Source organism: Chroicocephalus ridibundus, chromosome 11, assembly GCF_963924245.1.
Source record: "Chroicocephalus ridibundus chromosome 11, bChrRid1.1, whole genome shotgun sequence".
NCBI classification, from domain to species: domain Eukaryota; kingdom Metazoa; phylum Chordata; class Aves; order Charadriiformes; family Laridae; genus Chroicocephalus; species Chroicocephalus ridibundus.
The window spans coordinates 13,046,524-13,054,713 of record NC_086294.1 but is presented as its reverse complement, the minus strand read 5'-3'; positions in this window follow the sequence as shown (position 1 = coordinate 13,054,713).

Sequence of the window (8,190 nt, the reverse complement as noted above, 5' to 3'; positions counted from 1 at the left end):
AATAATTGTAATGAAAACCTTAACGTTGTTCATCAGAAAGGAGTTAGTTGATTATTTCTAAAAGAAAAAAGAAAAGCCCAGCCCCCACCCAAACCCCCCAAGAACAGACCCCCACGGAAGGTTTTGCAGCCTGAGCCCGGGGGGTGCAGCAGCGGTGCCGGAGGACGTGGTGGGGTGGGTGGCTTTGGTCAGGGCTGTGCGGGGTTATCGGCACCCCGCGCAGGGCACGGAGCAAAGGTGGGCTCAGGGAGCCTTGGAGTAATACAGGCAATGGGTGTTTTCTGGGATGCGCTAATTTGCTTAATGAGGAATTTGAGGTAAAATTGTCTCAGGTGCTGGAAACTCATCTGTAAGCCCACCCTGACCGCGGTCTCTTGGCAAACCGCTGCGATTGCTCTTATTAAAGCACCTAAGGGTTAAAGATGGATGCTTCCCCCCACCCCCTCGCCCCCCCAGTCAGCAAAGGTAATTACACCACCATCTATTTAGCTGCAAAAGAATTTGCCATTGAGTAGATAGGGCCCTGCTTCACCAGAGCCCTTCAGCCGCCCAACAATATCGCATTACCCAGATTGCATAAAGAGCGCGAGCGATTTCCGCTGGCGGGTCCATAATGGAGGTATCTCTTTACAAAGCCCCCACTTCAGGCCAGCTGAATGCCTCCGCCGAGCCTCAGAAATCCCGCAGCCCTAATCCCTTTAGCAACAAAGATCTGTTTCTTTGCTTAGCATGAAGTAGACCTCAGAGGCCGGTGTGTGCCTTGGCCTGTAGGCCAAAAGCCTCCTGTTTACAATTTCCCTATTCCTGTTTTTAATGTTGTTCTGAGAGCAGCCACAAAGGGCCGGTTTTGTCCAGCAGGAACAAGGGAGCTATTAGAGAGGGACGGAGGAAGGAAGGAAGGGAGATCCAAAAGGAGCAGCCCAGGAGGGATTAGCATACACAGCTGTTCCCTCAGGGACAGGAGCTTTATGCTTTTTATAATTTCCCTCTCATTTACATTTTTTAATATCTGGTTTCCTTGTTTCCAGCCCCCCTCCCCTCCACATCTTCAGGACCATCTGCCCGTTTTATTGGATTTCTTGTTTGTCAGGCGGGTGCATCCAGCCCAGCGTGCTCACCGGCGCCGGGGTTAAATCCTGCAATCCCTATCAGCCAGGCTTCACTGGTTTTGCTCACTTTAAGCCCTCTCTCCTGCCTTCTTCATCCTATACCACGTCCCTCCATCCAGCCCTGTTGTCCGGCGGTGGCAGGAGCTGCCCCGGAGGCAGCGGGTCAGGAAGGACACGCCGAGCATCCCCGGGGCGGGATGACCATGGCTGAGGGTTTTTGGTCCCTGAATGCACATTGTTCTTGACTCTGCCAAGGCCAGAGGGGAGAATAGCCGAGCTGTTTACAATATTGTTTCATAGACTGCTAAAAAGCAGCCGTCTGTTTTCCAGAAGTGCAATGAAACATTTATGAGTACGGGCCGTGGTGCAGCTCGCTGCTGCCCGAGCTCTGCGGGGGAGAAGGGGCACTTCGTTTTTACGTGCATCACATCCCAGATAATATAGGCTATTGGCCAAGGAATTAACAGGACACATAGATGGGATTTTTCACTGTCCTCTGACAAGGTGGATATCTCCCAGGTACCCTGATTTGCAGGGGGTCTGAGCCGTACCGCTGCTGGTGAGTCCCTTTACAGCTACGGAGCTCCGAAAACCTGTGCCAGCCCTACCTATGCTAATTCACACTAGCCATCTTAAATCTGGACATTTGATTGAAAACGAATGAAGAGCACAGCAGGTTTTTTTTTTCTTCTGTGCAAGAGGAGAGGTCTCTCTCACAAGAGGCCTTTCCACTTTTATGGCTCCATTTTGGTCATTTCCAGTGTGGCAGCTTGTTTCTCATGTGGAAGTTACAGCAGGTCCTTCCAAATAATGACCTGTTTATTTCCCAACACAAGATCACTCCAAAGCTCATTAAGGTTGTTAAAAGATATTTGTTTTAGGCAAATGGATGCTCTAACCAGAATTGTAACCTGGCTGTAGCTAAATGCAGGAATAAATCAGAATTTGAGTTTTACTGTAATGTCTATGAATGTTTCACTGTATCTTCGGCATAAGGGATCCCATTGTACGTATTTAGGATGTCTACAGCTTTTACGTGGTTTCGTCTACATTTCGCAGGATTTAATATTTGAAGTTCCTTCTAGGGATTGTATCAAAGGAAAAGCTGGATTTGAACTCCATTCAGAAAGTTTTTCACATATTCAGAATTACTTAGTGCTTATAAAAGTAATTTGCTCCTGTGGAATATGTTTAATATATCTCCTGGAAATGGGGTGTTTTGTCCCGTTCGGCAGGAGCCTGGGCTGTGAGCGGGACCTGGGCGGCGGAGCAGGGCTGTGGTTAACATCCTCCCGACTCGCTCAGGGACGTCCAGCCTAAACCCTTCCTTCCTGCCCAAAGTGGAATTATCATTAACTCGTAACTAGTTTTCAAGAAGAACTTTTTTTTTTTTTTTTGGTAGGCTGTGGAGTTCTTCCAAGAATTTTTCAATTTTTACAAATGAAAATACAGTCTCAATCAGATGCCAACTAAAATGCACTTACTTTATACCAGCTAGCCAAGGCAGCGCACCACAAGCTCAGCAATGCGACCTTTAAAATAGCCTTTCTAGAACGAGCTGGGAAGAACACTTTCTAAAAAGCCACAATTGCAGCTACTCTTATTACTCATAATATCCTTGATGGAGAGGAACTTAAAAATAATACTTAAGGAACTTTAAGCTTCAACAGCCCCCAGTAGACTTAGTTTATGTGCAGCGCAGGCTTCCTTCATGGGATTATAGACTTGGGACTCTGATTATAGTGTTGATGATAATGTACATTTTCTAAATCATTGCTTGCGCGAGAATAAAATAAAACACAAGGAGTGAAGCCTTTGCTTCACTTTTCTCATGCAAATGAATGGACCAGTGATTTAGCATTTGTTTCTAAAAGCAGATACGCATTTCCATGTTTTCTCCACGTATTTATTAAAATAACAAGTAGTACATACATACATATGTAAAATGCGTTCGGACAATACTACTTTGAGCCATCAGTCTAAATGGTGCTTTGTAGATGCATAATTGCATATTACTTTCTGTGATTTTTATAGTATTCCAAGCTGTGCTGAGCTGCTATTTAATTAAAACTGCCACTTGGGATCCAATTTCTTTAGGTTTTGCGTATGGAAATCTGAACCCCAATGTATATATTTTCATTAATATCATGCCTGTGGCACACAGAGCTGTCTTGCAGGTGTTCCTGACCCCGCACCCATCTTCTGCTTGCAAAGCTGGCGTTAGGATGCTGAGCAGGATCGGGGCCCTACCAAGGTCAAGAGATCAAAACAACATTCAATACAATTTACTTTAGTAGAACCAGCAAAGGTTTTGCCCCAACAGTGTGAGGACACTTTAGTCTTGATTGAACAGCGTTTTTTTTTTTTTATAACTGTGAATTTTCTGTTCTTAAATTGGTTCCAGTACATAAGTTAAGCTATGGGTAAAAATTGTCCTGCCTCTGCAACTCCTTTAGGGTGGAAACAAGATATGTCTTCCTTAAAACTCTTTATTTTTACTTGCTTTTCCATTCTTCTTGTTACCAAGCGTGTACTGGTATTCAAATTTGTCACCTTGTAAAGATGTGGTTCTGCTGAGACCCTCTGGACCCCCGCCAGCAGCAGGACATGGAGGGATTTGAGCCAGGACCCCCGAGCAGCACCCAGCTCCCGGCTCTGATCCCACTCATTCCCACGCTGGACACAACTCGCTCAGCCCTACCTTTCCTCCAGGTAATACTTGATTTCCAAACCCTCTTGTTTCTGGCTGCTCGATCTCTTTCTTCAGTTTATTTTTACCCTATGAGGGGCTGTGCCCAGGGTGGGCAGCCGGTCCCTTCCCTGGGGGCTGCGGGGGGGCCGTTCCTGGCAGGACCCCCGGCTGCTCTGCTCCCGGCGAGCCCTCTGTGACACCCACTGAGGTGACATGGATGGCTTTTCCAGCGGGGCTGGATGGGGACCACCAGTTTTGTTCTCCCGGGCGATGGCTGCTGGCTCCTCGAGCGCATTGTTCTGCGCTGGCAGGAACAAATTAGGGCCTTGTCTTTGCTCCAGGGAATTTCCGCTCCTCTCTGGATGGGGCACCCAGCTACAGAAAGTGCCCGTCTGCTCCCGCAGCAGCGAATCTCGACACCCACACATGGGGCCAGTGTCCTGGGGTGGGGTGGTTTTTTGGGTTGACTTGGGAAGCTTGCCTGTACAAAATGAATGAATAAATAAGTAATTTGCAGCTGTCTGGAGAGCTGGAACACCTCCATGCTTTGGCCAGGGTTTTGAAAGTTGATGGGGAGAAGGGCTGTTGAGCTGTCTCCTCCTTCATCCCTGCTAAAACTCCCCCCGAACTTTGGCAACCTATGGGAATTCGGGAAAGGATGCTGGTGGAGACCTTGGGATGAGCCTGTGCTGGTGACTGCTCTGTGGCCTCCGAGCAGAACGTCTGTACCAGAGGCACCAGGCTCTCCCAGTAAGGATAGAGGGGGGTGCTGTGGCAGTGGGCACCAGATCTGGAGAGGAGAAGCTTTCCCTTCTTTGCATGTGTTTGCTGAGGGAGCCTGGAGGAAATCAAATAGCAAATCTGAGTGTTTGGTGGAGGAGGGAAAGCTGGAGCCTGGAGTGAAGGCAGCCTGGAAAATCGTGGGGTGTTTGTGAGCCTGAGGGGGCAGAGGGGGATGAGAAGGGCTGGGACAGTGCCCGGAAGATGGGAGGAGGCAGAGAGTGTGGAAAGCAGCTGGGAAGAAGCCTTCTTTGCAGGAAGCCAAGTTGTTATTATTAGTGCTCAGTTTCCTGGACAAAAGATTCTTGTCTATTTAAATACTTCTGCTTCGCGGAGTCACAGTTCTCCAGACACAATAGGATTTGCCTTTTCTCCCCGACGTTTTAGTTTTTCCGTTTGTGGCAGGTGGTTTAAGGCTTCTGCGTGCTGTCGAGTAAGTCATTCGCAGGCTGCTGCGTGGACTCGCTTCACCTGGGGACCGGGGAAAGGCAACCCTGGGGACGAGGGGTTTGCTTCTTGTGTCCCACTGCATCTGCCGGGGAGATGCTGCTCCTCCACAGAAATGCAAATGCTGCTGGTAGAGAGAGTGAGATCTATCAGATTTGAATAAAAAAGGGAAAAGCATAAAAATTCATAAAAAAAATGAAACATCTAGAGATAATCCCTTATCACCCATCTTATTAAACCTCCCTGGGCCATCCCCAGGCTTCCTTAGCCGAAGTGCTGACGATGGCAGGTTTTATGCTCCGGCAGCAAGGTGCAGAATCTCACTAATGCCTAATGATCTCAGCTAATGGCTCATTTGCATTATTCTTTCCATCCAGGGATGCACAAAGAATGCAAGGGGTTTGAAAACAAAAAGGTGGGAGGTGTCCCTGCCCATGGCAGAGGGGTTGGAACTAGATGATCCTTTAAGGTCCCTTCCAACCCAAACCATTCGATGATTGTATGAAATTGCTGCTGTGTGGGTAAGAGATCCAGGATTTGTGAAAGGTGATGTACACACATGTGCTAGAGCCATCCTTTTGGTGAGTTAAATGATGTTCTGGCCCTGCCATCCCCACTTGCTCTTCTCTGCCTGCTTCACCAGTTCAGCCAGATTGTTTTTCACAGAAATTCCAGACCGTTTTCTGTGACAGCAGTTAGAAATACTTTTTCTTTCTGTGTCAAAATGTGAACATCTTCCCCCAAATCATATCTGACAGCAAGAGTATGAAATTTTCATGTAGAATCCTGATTATTTTTTTTTCCTAGATTCAGGTATCTTGAGTTTAGTATCAGATGTATCCCTCGAATAGAAATGGGACTCTTGTTCCACAAAAGGCAGGGAGACACTGCGCTCTGCTCACTTCCTGATTATAATTGTTGCGTGTTCCAAGCCCTTTGTCCTGAATGTATGACGAATATAAATATATATTTATACTTAAGTTACCACAAAAGTGCAAATGTACTTAAAGCCGTGTAAGCGCGCTGCGGTGGGACTCATGCCTGTCACGCAGGACAGACAGGATGCACAGCTGCTGAACCACTAAAAGCACGTACCGAACGTCTCGGCATAGACAGTGGGAAGGGTTTCTCTGTTGGGATTCTGGAAAACTGAATAATCATTCACTCATGGCGAATGAATAAATAAAGCCAACCTACAATCAAGCCAGTTAGATTTTATTTTATTTTTTATCATACAGCACCCTAGTTTTGAACGGTAACAACAGCCATTCTTCCAATGATAGACACTTGGGGATGAGCTGTCAATGTTTTATAGGAGCGAATTTGGTATGGCAATTTTTTTCATGGTAGGTAAAGCTACAGCTGTATATGGCTTTACGCCACATCGATGTTATGTCAGCCCCAACAAGCGTAACTAATACTTTTATTTCATAGCTGTCTGTGGTGGTGTGCCCTGTGCTGGACTCGTGTTTCTGCAGTGGGCTCAGTCCGGTGTCCTCAGCATTGCCTACAGCCCTCAGAGCACGGCGGTGCTGGTCCCCTCGACGCGTGGTTCAGGTCCCAGCAAAGATGGAGCTCCTCTGTCCTTGGGATGAACTGGTCACTCCGCCTCCTGCTCCAGCGGCGGGATGCTTTGCCGGCAGGTAGCGGAGCAGTTTGACTACTGGAGTGTGTGAGCGCTGAGGTTAGCAGGGGAAGGCAATATCTGTTACTGGACCCGATGCCAGCGCTGGTGAAATGGAGGTGGTTTCAGTGGCCAGGCTTTCAGTGGGTCCCTGCGTTCGGTCTGGCTGGAAGCTCACAAGCACTCGTCTTCCCAGCCAAGGGACGCCGCCCCCGGGCCCTTATCTCTCAGGGAAGTGCAATAGTTGGATGGTTTTCTGTGCAGCTTTGTAATTTTTCTAGCGCTTGTCAGGCAGGGCTCTGGCACGCTTCAGTTTTCCTCGTGCCGCAGCTGAGCTCGCCCGGTGGGAGCGATGCAAATGTGCAGACGCCTCAGTGAGCTGTGCCTCTGCCCCCTCGCCCCGGGAGGTGACGGGCTGCCACGACTGCCTGTCCTGGGGCAAGGACAGGTGCCCAGGGACCCCTACCAGCCCGTGGATAAAAAAAAGTGACACACTCGCTATAACTGACAGCATTTCCATCATCAGGAGAAGCAACTGTCTGAGCGCAAGCACGTGGTTCTGAGGAAGAGCTGGGACAAGAGGGACCCCGGCTGTAACGTCCCGCTCATCCCCTGATGGGGTGAAGTGGCGTTAGAGAACTTGTGACTTGTAAATACCGCCGTCCCTTGGATGTACCACCCAGAGTATGGATCGGGAAGGGGCTTGGCAGTTTGCACCTGAGCATGCGTTTCATCTAGAGGTGGGGTTTTTACTAGCGTGAGATCATTTCAGGTCCCTCACAAGTGTCGGTTTTGTTGCCTGTGTATTGTCAGTTGTTCTTGGTGGTACAAATGAGCACCACAAGCAGCAGTGTCGGGAGGCTCTGGGGAGCCGTGGGCAAGCTGGCATAATGGTATCCCGTGCCATGCTGAAGGCAGCAGGTACTGAGTGCAGGCGAATGCATTCGTGTGGAAGCCCATGTGCAGATCCACAGCGTTAAATCACCGTGGCTCCCTAGGCTGTCCCTGAAAGGTTTTAACTGTTCAGAAATAAGAAATCAAAGTAGCAGGTATTTTCTTACTTATCCACACAGCAGGCATCGTTAGGGACTTCAATGGGCATTTTCTTACTTACCCGTGCTCCAGGCGTCATTAGGGATTTCATTTTGCTTTGCATCTGGCTTTGTACAGAAGTTTCTGCAAAATGTAAAAGCCTCTAGTAAAAGTAGCCTTAAGCATCTGCAAAATTTGGTAACCAATGAAAACTCCCCCATGCTCTCCTCTCCTTCCTTTTAACCTCCCTGTGCAATTCTAGGAGCATTTGAGTGTGTGTGTGGGGAGCCTGGGCAGAGGCAGGGCTGTGAGCCGCCCTCCCGCAGCTCCAGAGAATCATAGAATTGCCAAGGTTGGAAGGGACCTTTCAGATCGTCTAATCCAAGATCTAATCTACTCCAGCCTGGGTCATCCTGCCAGGAGTCGCTGGGCAGTCTGGTTTCCCCCAATGTGCCCACAGCAGGAGGACAATTCCTTTCATACCCCTCTTCACAAATAAGCCTCTG